Below are 22,066 nucleotides of genomic sequence, written 5' to 3'. Positions count from 1 at the left end.
CTCAGGTTTTTCTTTGTGGTGATCATAATGCATTTTAAATTTGAAGGAAGATGATAAATTTGGATATTTGGGCAGGAAACAAAAGCTGCAAGGGAAACAGAAGGATTGTGTGGAGGAGACTGAAGAGTGCTTTGTTTTGGACAGAACAAAACTTGTAATTATATATTATTTTATCTATTTCATAGTATAAGACTTTCTGCACTCCCACAATAGGACACTAATAATCGCAGGTATTACGGTTCAAACCAAAGTTAACAGCTTTTCTGGAATTTGCCGTCTTAGTCAGAGAAATCCTTATATAAACCAGCTACAGGATTGTTTACTACTATACTGAAAGGATCGATCTGTCTATGTGTAGAAGTTGGCTGAATTTACAGCAAATTCTTTGTTCATTCATACAAATTTTTTTTAAATTTTATAACTAGTCATAAAATATCAGTATTCTTTGTGGGAGCATGTGAGATAAATAAAAGAAATACTACATTCTCCCTCCCTATTTCCTTCCTTCATGTAAAAGGCTAATACCAAATTCCAAATATACTTTTTCATCCAAAATGTGTTTCAGTGAGTACTATCACCAAAAAATTAAATGAAATGTGAAAGTCTTAAATAAAATTTTAATTGTTGAATGGAAGTTCTTACCAAAACTAATATGTTTCCAGAACATATCAGCCAAATGTAGTTCTTTAGCAGACCTTTAAATAGTAAAAATTGTGTGATTACTGGCTTGTTTTTTCCTCAAGACAACTTTTGTTCAATAAATGCCTATATTTTTTTCCTTGTTTTCAATGGTTTTAACTTCCTGACATGTCACCTGTTTGTAGTTAGACTGGTGGGTAACTCTCCCTTCCTAAATCAGGGCCATGTCTGATGGCTGTATCCCTCACTTGATGAAGGTGGAACTGCTGGTGAGATTCTGATTGCAATGTCCCTTCAGCCAAATTGATCCCTTCACCTGTGTGCTTCAAGTCCACCCCGGGGAAATGATGCTGGCCTCAGGTGGGAGAGTTTAAACATGTTTTTACTGCTTGTTTGTTACTGGTGGTTGAGGAAAGAGGAGGTGAGGAATTAGGGCAACAGTTTGTTCTGTTAAGGTGAAGAATGTTAGTGGAAAGATGAGTTTAAAATGAGGCAATTCTCAGCGCTAAAGGCAGAAGTTTCCCCCCTAATTTAGTGCTCTGGCAGGGGGGAAAAATAGACGTCCACAAGTTTTATCTCTCTCCTTTGAATTTTTTTCCCCACAGCAAAATAAATTCCTTATCACTCTTGAACAGGCAGCTTCAGTGTCACAGATAAGACCTTTCAGTACTGCCAAAATATATAGGACATAGAGATACACACTGAAAAACAGAATAGCATATCACAACTTCAACAAGAGGAGAAGCTTCCTCCACTGATGTGTTATTGAAGATCAGCTTCCATTGTGAACTTGGATTCAGTAAATAAGCAAGGCAGAAAAAAATCTGAGAAGAAAATTGCTAACATGGTTATGTATCAAGTATCTCCCCTGTCACTGTATTCATCACTCAAGTGCGTAGTTTCCTCCAGTTTCAATCGACATATACAGAATTCAGTGATAGTATTTTAAGCATTTTATTTCTTTATTTGTGCTGCTGTAATGCAGTAAAACTCAGACCTTCATACTGGAAGGAATGGATAATCTCCATCTGGCATTTGCATGTCATCATATGCAAATCTGTGCTCGTCTGTTGAGTGTACAAGTCAGACTGGATTCAGAAGGGTTAATCCTTCGCAGCACACTCTGAATATTTTAGGTTAAAGTTTTTTTGTCTTCAGTGCACAAGTCTATGTGAAATTAAAGAAGCGAAGCAACATATTGACTGCCCTCTGAATACAGAGATTTAAAATAAGGTTTTACACACAGTGTCTCAGCCAGCAGAGTTTAAATGATGGTGACATCTTACTTGGACTCCTAGATCAATGTCTCATACTGATTAAGTTACTTCGTTGCAGTTTGAAATGCTGTGGAGGTGAATCCTAAATATCAATCTGTTTGTCTTTAGAGAAGCAGTAAAGAGTGTTAAACATTCATCCTTCCTGCTTCTTAGTTTGGTACTTCAGTACTTTGTGTTAATTTCAGTCCTGTTAATTATTATTTCAGTCTTGCAAGGTCCTGAAATTACTGTTGGTTTGGTTACATGGAGTAAAAGAAGGGAGGGAAAGAATCAGGCCTGAGATGTTCTTCCGTTCCTGTCCCCAGAGCAGAAGATAAAACAAAACAACAACAAAACACAACCAACCAAACAAAAAACCCCCCCAAAAAACAGCCCCCAAAAGCCAAACAAAAAACTCCCAAACCCAAACAAGCAGGGGTGTGGGAGAAAAGGGCAGGAAAGGAGAAATGAGTGAGCACTGCCTGCATCCTGATGGGACCTATTCTGAATTTTTCTGACGAAGTCAAGTTTAATCCCAAAATGCCCGTTTGCAATTGAAATGTATTATTTTGAGACATTGTGCAAAAGGATGCTGGTGAAAATGGGAGCAGGGCTCAAGGCTTTGCTGCATTAAAAGAGGGAGAGGCAGGAACATAAAGCCTGCTGTGAATGTGGAGCTGTGGAGGCTGATGTGACGTGAGCTCTGATCCCAAACTGGGAATGGAATTAGGAATGGGAATGCCCACACTGGTTATGCCTGAAGAACAAAAGAAACCCCCAAACCCACCTTATTTTTGCATGGAGCAGATGTGAGAGACATGTCCAACCTCCTCCCCTGCTGCCACATCCCAGCCAAAAAGTAGCCATAATAAAGTGCTGGCTCGGGGACTTTTCTGAGAGGAGGAGGTGTAACTCTTCTCTCATCTTTACACCAGCACCATTATTTTTGCCAGCGCAGACTTATCAGATGTGCAATGCAATTTTCCTCTAGCATTAGTACCTAAGCTGTAAATGAAGTACCTAGGAAGTAGGTCTTTCCTCTGGTGCGGAGGGCTGGGAAGAGACGGTGCCATGAAGAGTGATGTGAGGGGGAGCTTGTCTACAGGGGACACCACTGCATGGCTTATCTGGGGCTGTAAATGAGATCAGCGTTGAGTCAGTGGGCAGGGCATCCTGGAGGAAAATAACCCCCTTATTCTCTTGGGGCAAAGTGGGTGACTGTAATGACCATGGCTCACAAGAGCCTCCCAAGGATTAACTGCTTTAATGTGCGTGAAGTGCTTTGGAGATGAAAATGACTGTATAAATCCTAAGGTTGCTGATGATGACAGTATTAGTTCAGAAGATGTTTTTAGGCACCTGCTGCCTTTTTCAGAATTGAACAAAAACCTGAGAGAAATCAGAGGCTTCTTTACTTGGGATAATGGACTCATTTTGCTTTGTTGTTCTGTCAGGTGTTACCCTTCAGCATAGCTGCACTGTAACTCTTAACTAGAAGTACACAACATCTAGAGAAATAACTATTATTTACTCAATTCCTACTCGATGCCTCTGTAATAGCTTCTGAGGATAATGTTTCTCCCAAACTGTGGATGCTACCAGTATCCACAATATCAGGTCCTCAACACTGTGGAGCCTTTGGATTCCTTCCATACTGGTTCTTTTGAATGCAGTGAGCTTGAAGATGGGAATTTATTAGCAGAAAACTTCTAGATTTCTCATTTTTATGTGGTATTAATTGACTTAGCTGGGGTAATGCCCAACATATATTAAAAAAAATGCCCTTTTGCCAAACCATTAAACACATCCTTTCCTCGTTTGTATTGTGCAATCCTGCCATCTCTCCAAAATCTTAGACCTCTAAATCAAGTTTTAAGGAAGATGAAGCAGGATGTCAAAAATTACTCTTCACTGCAAAAGAAAAAGGAAGGAAAAGAACAAAATTTTAACGATTTGGAATTGGAGATGACAATGTATGACTATAAACCACCCACCAGTGAGTAGTGGAGCTGATTTGTGGGTGTCCTGGGTGTTCTCAGAGGTTGAGCACCTGGAGGAAGCAAATGTGTGAGCAAGTTCTCCATCTCCTATGAAATTCCTAGGGAAGAAAAGGACAGAATTATCACAAAAGGTCTTTGCATAATTTCAGAGGTCACTGGAAAGACAACAGAGAGTTTTGTTCTGGTCTTTTGAATAGACTGTTAAACGCCATGAGGGCCCTATTGACTTTCACAAATACTGTGACTGGCATGTAAACAGTCCATATTTGGGATATTTTCTGCCGTTGTAGTGTTGGTGGGGTTTTTTTGTTTGTTCAAAATCCCTGCAGTTTTGGGCAGTGTATTTAAACTATCTGAATGTCCCTGCTTTACCTGTATTATAGTTAGGACAGAAGAAGCTTTTTGAGTGCTTGACACTTTGCAAATTAAGTCATAAGCTTATCTGTGCACAGTAGTTAAACTGGGTTTTTTTGGCTCTAAAGATTGAGACTTTAAAAACATGTTGGATAACAATCCTACTAAACACCCCCTTGTTATGCAAAATAGATCTTCGGATTCTTTTCTAATTCACCAAACTTCTTCATGTTTTAATTTACTAAAACAGAACAAATATAGTAGTTCCTTATATTTTGAGAAATCAAATAAATCCTCAGACTTCAGCACTTTCACACACAATTTAATTCAACTTGTAGTGACATCTGTGTACTTCAATATTAGGAAATATGTTTTAAAGGTTTGCAGAGTAGCTTACTAATTTTTTGAGCCATTCAAGAATTGCTATACTTTTATTTTAAGTCCTATGTTAAACAAAATTCCAGGTTTTCAACTAAAGCATGCTTGTTTGACAGGGACTAAGAATGTAACCAAGGTTATTTCCATCTGTTACAGTAATAAAGTATTTGCCAGGATGATTTGTCACTTGCTTTACTCTCTGTTCCCAGGATTCGGTTTTGTCTTTTCATTCACTTGTGTCTCCAGTATATGACCCGTGAGTTGCTTGATGTCTCTGCTGATCACGGATGTGCCGTGCACTTGTGTCCTGGGTCTGAACACTCTGCAGGCTTAGGGAGATGTGAACTTTCAAATCTGCATTTCACAGATCTCAGTGAAAATCAGTCACTCTTGAGAAGCCAGGCTCTGAAACCAGCTCCGCAATAAGGTTGACTCTGCAGCCATGGCCAGGATCAGCTTTGCTCTCCGCTTGCTCTTTGTGACTTTGGAGATAACTCAGACTTAGCATCACTGACTCGCTACTCTTAACAAATTTCCCTTATTTTGTGGCTCCTCTGGGCTTTTCACTTGACATTATCTAACTGCCCAACAGAGAAGGAAGGTGAGAGTATTAGCACTTGGGCTACTTGTTCCAGGCAATTGCCATGCCAAGAGTGTTTATGGAGCTTGAATGTCAAGCATTTTAATAATCTTAGCTTGACTGAACAAGATTCAATTATTAATAAGGAGTAAGATATTCCACAACTACAAGCTGACCATGTATATGAGAGATACTGCTATATTTATTCATTATCAGTTCTGTCTAGCATTCCAGTGTTTAAAGGCCAATGAGGAGACTGATTCCATTATGTCTAGCATAAAAATTTAAGAAAACAGATATTCCCTGTCAGTCTAAAGGAAAGTGCATCATGTGATGTTCTCAGCTGTTATACGTAACCAAAATATGGGTATCTGCAGTACCAAACTTGAATTTGTGAATATGTCTCAGAGGTGTTTATGTCTGGTCTATCAGCATGTTGACTTGATTGTGCAGTTTTCTGCTGGCTCAGGGGTTGTTCCTGTGTGCTGAGAGAACACAGAATAGGGCACTTCTCCCCAGGACATGTAGAAATGGTGATCAGAATCCACGATCCAGTTTAAGTCAATGTATTTCAGCCTTGTCTCGTGACTGTGGCAGGGGCCATTCTAGCAACAGTCCATCAACAAAGCGTGTATTTCCCCAAAGGGAAGTTTTGCCAGGACCAATGGAAGAAAAATATTCCACGGATTCAGTCAAACAGCAGTAATTGCCACAGGACTTGCTATAGCTTATACAGAAGTTCCTCAGTAGTTCCTGGTGGCAGCTCCAAGACAGTATATAAATACATTTCATCACAAGAACATGTTAGTGCAGCTACTAAGAAAGAAGCTCTTATAACTTATTTTTGTACATAATAAATATGAAAATACAGAAAAGAACAAGATGGTTGATGCAAGAACAAGCAACTATGCCACAATATTATGCAAAGTCATTTCTACAGTGTTTGCTTTTGATACATTTATTAGTGTTTTTGAGAGTCAGCCCATAGCTAAAAATCATATATCTAGAAAGGACAAAGCTTTGCACATTGATATTAACAATAGCAACGTATTGCTTCTTGTGGATACAAATAACAGCTGAGTTCCAAAACACATGTTTTTGTTGCAGCCACTGATGTCTCAAACCATGAAGATATAACATGTTTTCGTTAATTACCCACTGCAGTTCATAATTACCCACCATATGTGGAGTGGTGGGAGGCTCCCTGCGGAGCTCAGGAGAGTTTCCAGTAGAGGCAACTCAATCATTAAAAACCAGCAGGAGAGATGGAAAACACACAACCCCTTTTCCATTGGGGTATTGGGCTGTTCTGTGCTGGACTCTGACTTCAACACAGAATTTTGGGATTCCAGGAGTTACGTAGCCACAGTCTCATAATTTCTGAAAAAGAACAAGTGAGTATTTTGTAGTTTGATATAAAATTATTTTTCGCAGTGACTGTGAAGTCAGTTCAAAGCAAAAAATTAAGACAATGTGCTGTCAGTAAGCTGAGTTGGTGGCTGGCTGAACTACTGCCCTTTTTTGCTGGCATTCTTGGGGTATTGTTGTTCATACTTGTTGATGCAAAGCAATTGGATTTCATTGACTGTGTAAAGTCAATGAACATTGTCGGCTATTCTGCATGGGTTGAGGCTTTTACTTTCCATGGCTCTCTTGTCTGTGTTCACTTATCTATCACTTCATGTTGCTGCAATTTTGTGGGCCATAGCCTTTCTTCTGATAGTTTGTAACATGTTAGAGTTCAGCTCCATGGTGAAGGCTTTCAAGCACTATGGACTTGCACATTTTCTCTGTATTAAAGTTAAAGTAGGTATTTTACAAAATGTTAGAAACTGCATCTCTGAAGGGAAACTTGAAAGTTAATGGTAGTGCAGGAGCTGGTATATCAGCTGCTCAGAGCAATGTGTAAAAAGATACGACAAAATAAATTTTCATACAGATCTGTGGCAGTGCTAAACAGGATGTGAATTCTTGTATGAAGAGCGTGACTTATAACAAAATCCCTTTTTAACCAGTTTATCTGGCTAAAGACTGAGCCACCGTGGCTTACACCATGCATGTTTCACTAAAATGTTTTTAAACAGGCTTTCCTTTAGTACTGCATGGGGTGATTTCTCTGTGCCCTCTACAGTTTCAGTCTTCATCATCTACACTTTACAAGCTCAGACAAAAATCTATGTGAATTTTCCAAGGTTTCATGATTTTTCTAAAAGCTTGTAAATGTCTACACTTAGCCTGTTCTGCTATTTATAACCTCTCTTCAAATCTCTTTTGTCCCTCTTTTTTTAAAAATAATTTCTCATGAAATTATATTTGAGACTGATATACAGTGAAATAGATAGAAATATGACCCAATATTATAGCTATTGACTGCTTTTCTAGGCTTTACCCTACTTTTACTTGTAAAAATTCTCAAGTTTCTCTCCCAGTGGCAACATTTCTTAGAGAAGTAACTGTATTCAGAATGCATCTGTTAAAAGCACAATTGCTGCACCAATGATTTGGTTATTGTTTTCTTATAACTTTAAATCTTTAGGTCTTTTCAAATTGATATTCGTGATAACTTTTAATCTAAATTTCTAGCTGTTGAAATCTTACTACATCTCAAATAAGAAGATCTGAAGTCAGCAGCTGGACTCAGAATAAGCAGGTGTATTTCTTTTTATTCCAGCAATGGGTTAGTCATTTGCACGCATCACCACTCCTGATGCTCATCATGTGCAGGGGAACAGCTTTAGGGAACTGTTAATCAGTATTTAGGAAACGTGAACTTCTTAAGCATTTCTTTATCTGGAGGGCGGTTCGCAGGAAGGTATGAATATTATTGTTTGAACTTAAAAATGAGATTCCGTGCATACCCTTTGGCTTAACATCATTTTATCAGTTTTTCCTCTCTCAATAAAATATCGCTATTGTGACAGCAGCTGTAGTACTAGGTAAGAGCACCAGAGCTCTGTGGAGATGCTCATGGCACAAGTGGGAGGATTTTTCTGGACCAAGTCTTCAATGTTTGTGTGAGAAGAGAATCAAGGTTGATAATATTTAGCAGAAACTACTTCTTTTAGTGAGGAAGGACCTCAAATGCTATAAACCAGTGTAGCTTTGATATTGAGCTTAAATGTGAAATATCATTTGCTTTCCTGTTAAATATAGAAGTTAAATAACAAATATAACTCAGAATTATTCCTGTTCTCATTTATTACCTATTTTTATGTCTCTATAAGGAACTATTTTTTAATACAGTCATTAATTTTGTCATTGTGGAACAAGGTGTACAACATGGACAATAAATCACATGCAGTGGAGAGAAGGAATCAATGAATAAACAAAAGGACAAAATCAACTTGTAAAAAACTGTAAAGTCTGAATTTCGTGTGAAAATATTTTTTTCTCCTTTCTGTTATTAGCTACAAAGTTCAAACTTGATTGTACAAAATTACTCACCTTCTTTCACTTAATCCTTCAAACACTGCAGCAAAGCTGTTAGTATTATATATTTTAAGCTCAGTATATCAAAGTAGCACTAAGCATTTCACGTCCTCTTTGGGAAGACAGTATTGCCTGTCCAGACTGGGGAAAGGGACAGTTTATGGGGCCCAGGGCTACGGTGCTATTGCAGCTGGGAAGGTGCATGACAGGGTATGTGGTTTTATGTTATTTTGTGGCTTTAAACTTTTTTTTGTTTAATCTGTAGAGCTGTGGCTCTTTATATCACTTTTCATACCTGTGCAGATCTAGTCTGCCTCAGGGCAGCAATTTTCTGTGCTTCACAGAAATCTTGGATAACTTAAATGAGATGATAAATAAATACATTGGTTAGCCAGCCAAGGTAAAGTGTAGGTCTGCTCTTACAAAATTCAGTCTTCCCATACATATCAAAATAAAGTAGAAACATTTCAAATTGCTTGAGGTTCCCTAGGGGGAGAAGAGGAATTTTTTTGAGAATGGCAAATGCTTCAAGAGAAAATGTCCTTTCCTTACAGTTACCTAGATCATAATTTACAGTGGTGACTACAAGTAATAATTCCAGGTGTTTACTTTTAAGAGTTCTGTACATCAAGTACTCCAATAAAAATGACAGCCATCATTAAGATTATGTTTCTTGTCCAAATTTGGGGAATTCAGGATGCAGTTTTCAAAACTAATCGAGCCTCTAGTCCTGCTGTATTTCAGTGCAAATGTATTAATATAAAAGCTGGATATCCAGCAAAAGACCAGGCAGATGACTAAATGCTTAAAAAGCCCAACTGCCAACAGCTTGCAAGAACCAGGAAAACAGGCTGGATGTGCAGTGGTATTAATCATCTCTACAGGTATCCAGGAGAGAAAATAGAAGTATTCAAGTGGGCTATTAGTCAGGATGGCTGTGCATCTGCCACCCCAGTGTGCCCCTTGGAGATCAGGGTAGGCACAGAACTCCAACTGTCTTCAGGATTTAAACACTTGGCAGCTTGTCCCCATGCTCCCCCCAGCAGATATTTGTCTGCGTGTTCAGCTATATGTCAGGCTGGTTCTCTTTTGTGAACCTGTGCATCTTTTTCTTGAGCCTACGTGCAATTTTTAATGTGAACAAAATCACGCAGCATGGGGGTTGCTAGACCAGCTATGAGTTTTATAATGAACTATCTCTCTTTAATTGTTCTCAACCTGCCAGCTTAGTTTGATGTCCCCAACTCTTATAATGAAGAAACTGAGCACAAACAGCCCCTATAGTCCATCTCTGTGAAATTCCACATTTTGTATCCTTTTGCTATATCTCCCTGAGCATCTCAGCAGTCCCAGCCTTCTTCACTGTTTCTTGTAAAGAAACCTGTCCGTGCCTCAGCTGGTCCTTTCCCCCCTTCTTTTTGACCTTTTACGCTTCTACTAATAATAGGGAGGTACAGAAACCTGCAGACATTTATCTGAGATTAACATCTTATATAATACAGCTTTTTTCCTGGAAAATCTTACTCCTGCTCATGCTCGGAGGCTCGTGCTACATTTAAGGCCGGCAGGTACTTGTCAGTCTTATATATGCAACTCCCTCTTGTGGGTTAATAAGTGATTTCAAGGCAGAATATTAGTTGATCTCCATATTAACTAGCATGGTCATGTTGTCTGAATTCAGGGGCTTTATAGGCACCTTTTAGTAAGCTGTTTTTATGGATGACTGTTCATTAAGATCTGGATAGAAATGTCACTGTAAAGGCACTTTGTAATCCTGTATTTCCAAAAATAGAATGAAACCATTTCAAACAGTGTTGGGACTTGGGGGTATGTGTGAAAATCTTTGGAAAAGCAGAAGGTCTTTTTAAAAATGCGAAGTATTTTCAGCACTAATCTGTTAAGGTGTGGGTAGGAGGTACATGTGTAAGGTGTAGTCTTCTTTGCTCCTAAACCTACTGGCTCTGTGTCAATTTAACTTTTTACATTTTATTTTCATTTTAAAAAGTGAAAAATGGCAAGTAGTTTTCATGGAATTAGTGAAAGAGCTATTTATTTGTAAAGTTTTGGAAAAGGTATGTTGATTTTGTTTTTACTCTTTTTTTCACTACGTTCAGCCCTTTTCCATTTTGCTACTGAAAAAAGTCCCAAAATGAAAAGAGAGCAGGGAAAATCTGATATAACAATTTTTAAATTTTTTTTTTTTTTTAAATTAAGAAATGAATGTAAATTTTTAAAAGCAGCCTGCTTTTCAGTGGGGTGTTCTGGTGAGCTTTTGTCTGTCTTTAGTACAGAACTTAAAATAATTGCAATCAGCCTTTGAACACCCAGGCTGACCAGACATGGTGGTCTTGGGAAGCACAGAGGCCTGAAGGACGTGCCTGAGGACACCTAAGCTGTGTCTAATTCTGCACCTTCTGGCTGGCTGTCCAATGTGAGAAGAAGAAATAGTATATTTTCCTGCACTCCCTTCATGCAGCAACTGTTCCCACTATTTTTCTTGATAGTCCCCTCAGGGAACCTAAGAAATGATGGAGCAGTGAGTTGCCCCAGGGGCAGAGCTGCCGTAGGGGAGATGTTGGATTTTAGCTCTGCCAAAAACCAGTCCCTTTCACAGCCCTGCCGCTTGCTTAATCTGAAAAGTCAGGCAGAGAGCACTTGTGGCTGAATTGTACAGTTTGTCCTCTGCATCTCTATGGCCTTTATGATTTGCTTTTGAACCAAAGGCCAGGTTAATGCAGGATTCTGGCACTGAAAACACTCCTTTTGGGGAGTTTTGCTCAAAATTATTTAATCAGGAGTGCTGGTTCTTCACAGTGAAAACTTTTCACAGAAATATGTTGCTTTTCACTGAACTGTCGTTGGGAAAAGGTACCCCGGTCTAAAATGATCAGATTTTTAAGTACATGCACACCAAGAAATGTTTTCATATACCAGGAGAGTAAAGGAAGGATCTCCTTAATTTCTTGTATCTCCTGCTGAACTTTAATATATGAAATGTGAGAGGAATCAGAGGTATGAGAAGTGGAAACCTGAAGATACTCTGTTAGAAATTCCTGTTTCCTAGACTGCTGTGTTTCGGTTGCTTTAATCACTATATTTCCCTTTAGAGGGTATAGAGTAAAAATACCACAGGCCTTAATCCTGTCACTGGTGTCATTTGGGGATGTGAGAACCAATGGTGCATCTGGACCTTTGTTTACCGGGAATCTCAGTGCAATACCCTTGTAATGCCTACATGTGTGGAATCCAATGTTGGCTTGCAATGACACTCTTCTACGCTGTCCAGCCATTTTTATAAGCTCCATAAACTGAGTATTTAGCAAGGATTTATACCTGAGTGCTCCTCTTATGAGAAAGTTGAGAGGAGACTATTTTTTCTGAAAAGAGCGAATAGTAGAGGTGGTTCAAGAGTAAAACCTGTGTTTTCTTGCTATATCTAGTTAGAGAAAGAATCAGAAGATCATGGTGCAGGCTCGCTGCCAGGTGCCTGTCCTCAGGTTTGTAGCTCAGCATACATTTAACACTTTATTTGCTAAACAATTTAGTGGATTGTAGAGGTAAGCAGGCAGGTGCTGGACCTCTAGAGCACATCTCTTGCCCAACATTCTTCTTCTGTCATTATCTGGGTAACAGCCCGTTCCCACACTTGTTAAATGAGTGACCACTCACCAGGCACAAGAAAAATACTGCCACCCTTTCTTAAGACGTATTACCTTCAGCTTTATGCTATGTCATGTTGACCACTTGCTGCTCACGCTTTCTATCCTGAAAGATATAAAACCTGTTTTCCAGACTGTAAACCCCAGCTGGTTAGTAAACACGAAGGATGAAGTTAGAGAGCCGGAATCACCTTGAATAATGGTATTCCATGGCAATCACAGTCGGTATTGTTCTTATGATAATAGAGTTGCTTGCAGGGGTTGGGCTATAATGAACTCTTGTGCTGTAGACCAGGGAATCTGATGTAATCAGATTGATGGAACAAAATCAGATATGCAAGGGAGAGGCAATTAATCCTTCATTTAAGGGCACTCAAATCAGCAAGACATCTAGTGTTAAGGATATAAATGAGTCTTTAATGTGGGCTTCATGATAGGTAACTCCTGCAGAGGCATCTATCAGCTCTATATAATGGTAATTTGCAGCTCCCCGAGGAGTTAGAGACAACAGCTGAAAATTTCTCAAGCTTTTTCTGCTAGTATTCACAGCAGGGTTAGCCTCTTGCTCAAGGAGTAGGCCCAGCCCTTGAGAAGGCTGCTATCAGGCTAATTCTCTTCTGAAGAAGATAAATGGTTGGTCTGAAAAAGGTTATATCTAAGAAAGGATATATTGGAAAACTGATTGTAGTGGTGTCCAATGTGTAAACCTGTGGGCTATCTTAAGTGCCTGGACTTGGGGCTACCATGTGGTGATCTGGGAACTGTCTGAAGGCAGCTGTTTGTGAAATGGTAACTTTAAGGGGGTGGTTTAAATTCTGCCCTTCATGCAAAGTTCCCTGTCACACTTGGAGCTTCAGGAGAGCACTTCTCTAAGACGGGAAGACCCAGCTCCTTTTCTGAGAGCAGGTATCTAGTAAAACAGAACTAGAAACAAAGCTGGTGTTTATTTTAAACCTTCTTTTCGTAACACAGGTCCAGGAAGCACAGCTCCGAGGGGAACACCCTCACCACTGTGATTCTTGGCTAGTTGGAATACATGGGTGTGTGTCTTCCCAAGTCACACTCCACCAGACTCATTTGTTCTATGGGTTGTTGTTGTGTTTGTGGTGTGGTTTTGTTTGTTTGTTTTTGTTTTGTTCATGGAAAGAATCCAAGATTCAACAGATCAGAGAGAACACATGTGAGAGAAAGGCTGGAAACATTTATGTGAGAGGGTCCTGAAACAAAAGGTCTCTTTCTGGCTTGTGCCTTGTGACTGCTAAATAAAACACCCCTGTGTCAGATGCCAGAATTTAGGTTTGCTGCTCTAGCATGCAGAGTGCCCTAATGTCTTGGATATGATACCTGATCTCAGAGAGATTCCTCCTTAGGATCCATGGAGGTTTGCAGTCTGGATGCCCTTGTTCCAAACAAGTCTTCATTGCCTGGGCTTTGCATATCCCACTTGAAGGTCTAGTGCAGGTTTCTGCCTTCTCTAAGGCCTGGAAGCAGACTGAAGGGCTAGACTGAGATTTTCTGAAAAGAAAATTGGACACATTAACTGGAATCATGCTTATGCATCCCACATTGTGGGACGATGGCACTGCCTGCATCATTAAGGCAAGGTTGTTACTGACAAGTGTGTTGGCCGAGGTTTAACTCAATAGTAGATCCTCATCAGGTGCTTAGTGTCAGCAGGCAGGCAGGAGTGCACAGCTGTTATATGAGCAGCAGAAGATGCATGATCTTGTTTAGGAATGTCTTGCAGTCTCCATCTCCCCTGTCTGCAACAAGAGGGAGCTACGAATGTCCGTTCATGAACACTTATGCCAGTCTTTTTAGAGCACTTGCTTCCAGACAAATTCCATATCTCAGTCCCAAGTGCTGATCCCAGTCCATTTCTGCTTGTTTTCCCACAGCAGTTGCACGAAACATGGAAGTTTCTCTGCAGCATGTGCTTTGGGTAGCAGATATCTGTTTGGTCTGTAATAATCTGCAGACGAGCAAGGTGCCAACTCAGGCTCTTCAGCAGCATTTAAACCTGGGGAAGTGGCAGGGGTTTCTCTCATCCATCCTCATCTCTCCATTAGGAAATTCCTAAAGGAGTTCTGGAAATTGATTGCTAAAAACCTAATTTGGATAGAAAGTATAAGTTACTCTGTGGTTCCGATTAGCCCCAAAAGGTCTTTATTAATGTTTTTCATCCACTGCACATCCAGTGGTAAGTTAAAACTTGAAGGTCATTCGTGATAGTGCTAAGATTCTGAACTAACCTCTTTCCAAGCAAACTGCCAACAGCTGCCTTCCTTCTTCTCTACCTGACTTTTTGGCTCTAACCCAGAGTGATGCTGCATGTTACTGCATCTGCACGTGGCTCCAAGGATGTGGGCATTGACACCTATGAGGGATCCTGCTGGATGTGCAAACCTGAGCACTTGATTGAACATTTCCAGAAATGAGGCTCCCGTGAGATCCTGCGACAGGCTGGTGCAGGTTCTGAAAGTAAGATTAAGATGAATTGCCCTGACTCTGTCTTGCTTTGAAAGGTGTTAAGGAGATGGAGCAATTTATTGCATCCTACTTGGACCAAGCTCCTCCTCAGAAGATTAATATTAAGCAAATTATGGAAACACAGATGTTGTAATACATTTTACTTTTTTTCTCTTCAAGTTAAATGTATTAATTAAACATTGTTACTCCCCCCCCTCCCCATAATGAACAGGGATAAACATCTAAAATTTTTTTGGATGTAGCTGGGAAAATTCCCAACCCCTTCACTCTTTTATTTACCTTGTTTATATCTAGAAAGTTATCCTCTCATTATTTTAAAAGAAATGTCTCTTCTAATGATGTTTCTACTACTAATTAACATTGCAAGAGATAAGTCTCTTATATGAGGACATTTGAACTAATGCTTAAGCCTTGAGATTATCTCTCTCTGATCAAGTTACCTCGTAACTTTAATGATTAAGCAGTAGCCTAACTAGTAAGGATGTGATTTTTCTTATGCCATCTCTCTGTGCAAGCACCATGGAGTGGCTAGTTATTAGTCAAGAAGTAGTAAATCCCCCTATAAGGAGCCTAAATAGTAATATATTAACAAAAAAAAAAAAAAAAAAAAGAGAGAAAGAGAAAAAAGTGAGTTTTAAATAAAGTGTTGAAGTGTGTAGATTCAGGCATACTAATAGATTTGTGCCAGGAATTTCCAAGGAGCCCTGAAGGAGTTTGGGGCACAATGTCATCCAGAGAAGTCAGGGAATGAGTCAGAGCAGTTCCAGGGAACATCCACAGGCAGTCAGACCAGCCTCATGCCATGATTTGACAAGCAGTCACTGCAGGACCTCCATCACCATGATCATTAATGAATGCAAAGCATTAATCTACTATCCTAGAAATTAATGAATAAAGCGTTGAAATAGAAATGTTCACCCTGACCCTTTCTTCACGCTGTAGTGAAATTACAAATAAATAACAATGAGGTCAGGAGAGGAGCTTTGTCTACAGTGCATTGCTAAATCAAGTCCGAGACAAATGGAATTAAATATTTAACATAGCTGCTTTGTTTATAATGATTATATAGACCTTCATAACTATTGTTAGTTAATTTTTATACCTTTGTAGTTTCTTCCTGACTTTTACCCAATTAGATAAAAGTCACATATCTCACAAAAATCAGTTGATGTATTCTAAAAAAAATAAAAAAATAAGCCCACTTCTGGGTAAGGGTGAACATAATATTTCATGCTAAAGAAAATGAAAAGGAAAAAGTCTCAGTCTGGATGAATCTTTTTCTTTCCTTCCAGATTTCACATACAGTCAGACCTCCTCTGGTTTTATTGGTAGATTTCCATATTCATGACTGATAGATATAACCACTGTTTTGGAGAAAGGTATTTACTTCAATGATGGAGCAGGCATGTTCTGTGCAAAGAGCATTCACTTAAAAAAAGTTTTCTGTGTTGTCAACAAAAATGTTGTGCTCTTTCTTGTTCATTATAAATATAGAGAGCAAATTATCCTGGTTTTCTTTACAGTGTGATTTAAAGTACTAAAAAACTTTATGATGTCTTTCTCAGTCTTTTCATCTCTAGATTCAGCAGTCTCAGCTCCTGAATAATTTGTTTTCACTGCAAAGGAGTATGCAAGACTATATCGTATAATGATACTCATGGAATGTTATTCTGAAAGTGTGTCTTAATATGTGTAGAACAGACTATCAGATATGACAGACTGTATGAATAAGAAAGTAAGTATTAAATGGAACAGGAGAGAAATGAAAAGTTATACAGTAGGATTTCAAATAATGTATTTACTGACACTGTTTAGATATAACAGTAAAATAAGAAAAGGAAGAGAGTGTGACTTGGATACAGCCGGAGCAGTTCCTTAGCTTTCAGGAGCCTTATCCCATCCAGCCATAGAGGAAGGGGTTATGACATTCAGGAAGGTCGTGGATAATTCCGAAGATGTCACAGTTGCCGAAAGGTGACCCGTAGATTGATAGGTTGTACATCAGAGAGGCACAGATCCTTTGTCAAGAAGATAAAGATCTAATTCAGCATTGAAGAAATTTTAAAGATGGAGCAAATAAACATTAAAGAAATGGAACTAGGGGAAATCCTGCTTGTAAGGAGAGCAGAGATTGGTAAACAATAAATTTGCCAAAAAACCCCCCCCAAAAAAACAAAAAAAACCCCCCAACAATGAAATGTTAGTGGGCTAATTACAGGAACTGGCATGGGATTTGGAGAAAAGAATACAGAAAAAGTACATAGGAAAAAAATCTTTGCAGAGGAAAGACTGATCAGGGCAGCTCCCTGGGAGGCTGCCTGTGGTTTGTCCTTAATGAATGAGAGCTTCAGTTCAGAACCATGCAGGGCTCTGTTTTTTTGGCCTGGAAGCTTTTCTCTGCCTCCTGTGACAGCTTTTGGACAGAAAGGTGTTCATACCATCTTCATTAGGGTGAAAAGGTATGTGGCAGTACTGAAAACTGAGAATGGGAAGTAATGGTGATTCACTAGTTTTGTCTTAACCCAGCAAAGAATGAAAATGGACAGAGGTGAAAAATGTGTGGGGCTAAAATGAAGGCAGTAGGTGGTCAGCATGAAGTGATAATGGAAATTACAATCAGTGTAGTCCCCTAAAAAAATGAATTAGTTTCACAGTAATTTTGATCACCTTCCTGTAAGCTCCGGTTCCTTTTCAGCAAATTAAAAGTTGATTGTAAGAAAACAAGAAACTACAACTGCTTCTCAATGTTATTAAGAGAAGACTTTGATTTCCTAGAGAACAGATAAAACACATAAAACACACATCGAAGTACAACAGCATGGCATTTCTTTTTATTTTTAATTCTTGTCACATTTTCATTGGACACATCAGGGAAAGCAGCAGACAAGATATTTTGGCCTTAATGGCTCTTTTTTTTTTGGGAAATAGGAGAAATAGATAATTCAACTTCAAGCAGATATAAGATCAACATGAAAGATGCTGTTTTGGGGAGCCAGTAACATTTAACAATAAAGTGTAGAACCCCCACATTTCTGTTTAGCTGCTTTTCTTTGCTAGATATCTTGAGGCTGCCAGCAGCAGTCACTTTGTAAACCAGAAAACAAAATGGTAATGGAAAATTCACTTTCAGAATAAAGCCAGGTACACACATACCAGACAAAGAAGTTATGCAAACCTAAAGGATTATGTTAAAAAGCAAGCTAGCTAGTGGGTGAGATTAATCAGAGTGAAAAGTGCTGAAAGAGTTTCAGTGAATGTTTGAGGAATAAAGGATGTGTATTATTAGCAAAAACCCCCTTCAACCAGCCAAAAAAAAACCCAAGCAAAAAAACCCTTTTTTTTTTTTTTTTTAAAAAAAATCTGCAGAGTAAAACCATAAAAACTTCACCCCATGTAAACCAACCTCAGCCTGTTTCTAGATTTCTGCCACTCAGAAATTAGTCTAAGTGGTTAAAGCTCTTAATATTTTATAGAATCATAGAATGCTCTGAGTCAGAAGGGACCCACAAGGATCATCAAGTCCAGCTCCTGTCTCTGCACAGACAACCCCACAGTTCACACCGTGTGTCTGAGGACATTGTCCAGTCTCTTCTTGAACACTGTCAGATTGGGGCCGTGACATCTCCCTGGGGAGCCTGTTCAGTGTCCAGCACCCTCTGGGTGAAGAACCTTTTCCTCATGTCCAACCTGAACCTCTCCTGGCACATCTTCTGCCATTCCCTTGGGTTCTGTTGTTGGTTGCTAGATCAAAAGTGTGAACTTACAGTAGTCCACAACTGTAGTACTATTATACTATCATAATGAGAAGAAATACTTCCATCAATGGTTCCTTTGCTCAGAGTTATCTTTGAAGACAGAAATTCTCTTGTGAGGTCTCAGAGACTTGTTTTCCCTCATATTTAGCCTTTGAAAAAGACACATCTGATCTACCGAGACACTGGTCTTTTACTACTTATGGCATTATGGCATTCACACTGCAGCTCTATTAGTGAAATAATGTGTAGCATATAAGGAGGAAAGAATGCAAGAATCTGCTTAGAGGAAAGATCATCATGGTGGTACCAGTAATGCACACTTACGTGGTGTGAGTACTTGTCATCCAGGTTTTATTTTTAAAAGGTTTATCTTTCCAGTTTTCTATGCAGGAAAGAGAAGTTTACATACATAACCAAGTGTAGAGGAAGGTATGGTGACTTTGTACTGTTATAAAACAGGTTAATGTTCCAAATTATTAGGAAGCAAGACAATTCTGTTGCTTAAATAATATAATTATTTCTTTTTAAGAGTTAATTCTGAATTTAGACTCCTAATTAATTTTTCTAGGACCTGTAGAAGACTTTAGATAACTGTTACATTAAAGAAAGATGAAAACTGGCTTTCCATGCTGCATTAGAGCAGGAGTTCTTTGCATGTGGTCTGTCTTCCTAGGGTAGAAAAATAGCTCAATTTTCCACTTCAAAGTTTAAAGTGATATTCTAACTTGATTTTTCTTATTCTTTGGCCTCACCCATGTGCCTGCATGAGGAGTTAAGGTCTGCAGGATCAACACTCCAGAGCTGGAACAGTTGATTCCGCAGTTCATAGCTGGATCATTTTGTTTTCCTTCCTTCAGATGTCTTGTTTGATCCAGACATATTCTGTTACAAAGGACCCCCTGGTTGCTGAGAATTCCTAGCAGAATTATATTCTGGTATATGAAAGGATAACCCATCTATTCAGCTATGATGTTGGCAAAGTCCCAGAGAAGTGAATTCCCTTGACACACTCTCAAATTCTGAATGCTAAGTAGCTCATCCATTCTCAGAGTAGATTTTAATTCTGTTAATTAATTTGTAAAGCAATTACATACTCATGTAAAGTCAGCATGCTTTGAAGAAACAACTAAAAAAGACAAACAGATTAAAAATAGCTACAAGGCATAAGTATGTTAAACTTCCAGTTTTTAAAACTAACATGACAAACACAAACATTTTGTTAAATCACACAGATCATAAAACAAAACACATATGTTAAAATTATCATCTTTGTTTCTTTGAAAAGTTTACAAAAAATAAATGTTTCTACAACCCAGAAGTTGCTTTGTTATATCGATTAGGAGACTCGATTCTTTGTTCATGCCACACTTACTACTATAAATCTGCCGATTGCAGCCTAATTACACCTGATTTATATGTGACACTGTGCCCTACTGCATGGAGGCTGAGCTCTGTTATGAGTGGATCAGTAGTATAACAGCTCAATCCTGATTAACTTTCAACATTTCTCTTATGGATCTACTGCCAGCTGAGGTGTAATTCTGACCATGCAGCATGACAGGGTCATGTCACTGGCAGATCAACTGGCCTCTTTACTTTCCTCTCTGGCTTCTATATGAGATCAGAATATATGGGAGCATTTGCTGACATAAGGCTGCAGGCATTTTGGTTCCTTTAAGCTTAACTGTAGCTGCGGCTCATAAATCTCTCTGTGACTGCTATTTAATTGTAATATTTACATTTAATGTTAATAACAATTACGAATGATTAAAACTTCATCTGTGATATATTCATGTGAGCAGTTTCATGGCCTTTGATGGAATTATTGATATGAGTAAAGAAATGGACTATAATTTTGGATTGAGGTCTGCACTGTACAACCTCAAGGGAATGATTATTTGTTTAAATTCTGATTTCATTGGAATTGAAGACAAAGAAAATAGGTTCCAGAAACATCACAAAGGCATTTCTTTAGGCTTAACACTCATAAAAGCTTACGTCTGAAAATGTACCATCAGTAGTTAAGGCACAATTAGAACAAAGCACTCCTCCTTTGTAGATACGGTAGAATTTGCTTTAGCAAGCTGGCATGGCAGAAGGCATTTTGTGCTTCAGTAAGTTAAATTCATTTTTTCATTTAGGAAAATTATCGGATAATTATGTTTAGTGCATTGCAGATGTATAAGATCAACTCATTGCAGGAGAAATCAGGCTGTATTGCAAGCAGCTTTGGCTATCGGGCTGAGCAATTAGCTGTTATCGCTGCATTGGGTCATGAGGGAGCAGATCTGATGGGCATCATTAAATTCAGCTTATAGCATATACTGTGCATTTGCCTCAGTTTTAGGGTATGGATAATATACTAAAATAGATGGAAACAGGCTTTCCTGTACTTGTTTCACCTCTGCCCAAGCTTGCGAAGGGCCATTTGTCTCCAATCTGGAAGCCATATGGCACCAAACGTACACTTGTTTACATCTATCACAATAGATGACAGTCGGTCACCTCAGTCGGTCCCACCAGTATTTGCTTTCCTGCAGGTGAATTGTTACTTTAGCATCTTCTGAGTATTCATCATATTGGGGAAGATGTGACTCAATTGCCAATCACTAGAGACTTGGAAAATCTCAACCCATCACTATAACCCTCAGCCAAGCGCTCTCCTCTCCTGAGAAGGTCAATGTTTAATGCATATGGCCGAACAAGCAAAGTTTTCTTTTTCTATAAACCCGTGGCAAATGGTAAAGGCATCATTCTAGGTGATGCATACCCTTAGGAATTGAGACTGAAGTTTTTCTCATAAGTCTTTGTGAAGGCTTAGTGAAATATTCACCTTGCTCCCTTACCAATAATCCTAGTTCTGGCAGTGTGCTCTACAGGTGATGTAGAAGAGAGTAGCTGTGTCTGTTATCAGAAGAGAAAGAAAAACACATGAAAATACATATTTCTAAATGGAAAATGGAGTGTGTTGTGCTGATATGTAGGTGGCTCAGAGCCTTTTTTATATTTACTTTCTAACTAATGAGGAGACACTAGTGGGGTGAGCACTGTTAACTCAGGCTCAGTCAGTACCCACATCACGGTTTCACTCTAGTTGTTCGTTCCAGACAGCTTTCACAGAGGCCAGAGCATGAAGAAACAGCTATTTTGATTTAGGACAGGTATTCTTTGGTGTAAATTCTATTTGCAATTATATGTAAATTATATATTAGTAATTTGTATTACTGAGAGATTTGATGAAATATCTAGTTTTACACCAAAATATGAGGTGGGAGTTCGTTGTTTTTCTTTTTTCCCCTTTAACTATAATGACCATTACAAAAAAAGAAAAAGGCATTAAGCTGATTTTTTGAAAGTTAAATATCATTAATGTTGATATTATGGACTGTTTCAAAGTAGAAATTGACCTCTTGATCCTCATAGATGATGACAGGAAAGGCCATTTCATTAAAACCTCCACTCCTGATACAGTCTACGTGGATATGCAGATGGGTACCTTCCTTCCTTAATGCCAAAGGACTCAAAT

Source organism: Columba livia, chromosome 6 (assembly GCF_036013475.1).
Source record: "Columba livia isolate bColLiv1 breed racing homer chromosome 6, bColLiv1.pat.W.v2, whole genome shotgun sequence".
NCBI classification, from domain to species: Eukaryota; Metazoa; Chordata; class Aves; order Columbiformes; family Columbidae; genus Columba; species Columba livia.
Note: the sequence above shows the minus strand (reverse complement) of the source record.